Source organism: Atta colombica, unplaced genomic scaffold, assembly GCF_001594045.1.
Source record: "Atta colombica isolate Treedump-2 unplaced genomic scaffold, Acol1.0 scaffold166, whole genome shotgun sequence".
Classification (NCBI taxonomy): Eukaryota; Metazoa; Arthropoda; class Insecta; order Hymenoptera; family Formicidae; genus Atta; species Atta colombica.
The window spans coordinates 986,375-988,045 of NW_017259257.1; positions in this window are offsets into that span (position 1 = coordinate 986,375).

Sequence of the window (1,671 nt, forward strand, 5' to 3'; positions counted from 1 at the left end):
TCTCTCTCTCTCTCTATCTTTCTGCCTTTCTCCCTCGCTCTTCCTCTCTTTCTTTCTCTTTCTTCCTCCCTGTTACGCCGGCTCCTCGGAACGAATGAAGCGGCGACGTCGCTCGCTATCGACTAGGGTCTTCTCGACTTTCTCGGGCACTTCCTATGTATACCTAACTCTTCACTACGGCTAAGATCCCCGGAATAATAATGCACCATTTAAAAGTCTGGCGTAGCTCCGTATGCCGATACTCCGACTACAGGGCACACTTCACTCGTAGCGACCCACGCGCTCTCACGATTGCGGTCGCCTGTGTTCTTCTCTGGGATGTGATCTCCTCTGACGATCGTCGAACGGTGGTCTTCTTCTGCGACTCGTCGGTTAGCAGGACTCGTCGTTGTCGTGTTTGTCTGCCCCATGCGGCAAACGTCGCAGGCCGGTCCTGACCCGCGCCAACGATCCGCGTGAACCAGTCACCGTGAACCCCGTCACCGACGACGAGTACCGTAGCGTGGTCGAAGCTAATCGCATCCTTCCTTATGCGATAGCGACAACCTGACCGAACCGATAGTAATCCGCGTAATCCCACGTACACGATCGTAATCCCGTCCCGACTGCGGCTTCCTCGATGTGTTCCTCTCTTCTTTCTCCTCCTCCTCTTCCTCCACCTGCAATTCTTTTCGCTTTGTCCACTTGCCGTTATTATCTTGGTCCGTCTCTTTGGCTGTCTCTCTGTTTTGCGACGCCGGCAGAAAGTCAGCCGATGTCATCCGCGATGAACGCCGGGAGCACGTTCATAGGATCCTCTTGTAACGACCGAAGCACGCTTGTCGGAGGCGCGCCGGACACTGAGGGGCAAGCACCACCACTACCGATACCGGCACCACCACCGCCGTACCATTACCAGCGGCTGTGAGCCGGCATCAGGAACAGCAGCAGCAGTAGCAGCACCACCATCACCACCACCACCACCACCACCACCACCACCACCATCACCACCACCACCACCACCACCACTACTTACCATCACCACCACCGCTACCACCAACACCATCACTATCAACCACCCACTACGAGCGCCCACAGTGTCGAACGCGACCAACGAGATACTGTTCACCCACCCACCACGATATAGGTACTACAACGGCCGACTAAACTTCTCAGTAACTTTATATAGGTGGTCCCTTATAAACGATAGGTCTTCGTAATCCGCCGCTGGGATATTTAAAGATCCCATGCGCGCCGCGCATGTAAACGTATATGAGTGTGTAGGCTCGACCCTTGATGATGATAATGCGCGGGCGCGATTCCTTCCAGGGTCGGATGATTTAAGAAGTGGAAGACAGACCGAGAAAAAAGAAAGAGATAACGCCGTTATGTTTGATTTAATAACGTAGTATGTCTACCATTCACATTTTTATCGGGCTTTTAAAAGGATAAAAGCGGGAGCACAGAATCTTGCATAACGCATAATGCATGAGAAAATGGATCAATCAAAGTTCTTTATTTCTTTTGTTTTTATGAAATAAAAGACTCTGCCAGAGTTGGTTTTATTATACTTTATGCATTATGCGATATGTAAAGATCTATTCTCCAATTAATATAAAAAAAAGGCAGGGAAGGGAGAGAGAGAGAGAGAGAGAGAGAGAGAGAGAGAGAGAGAGAGAGAGAGAGAGAGAG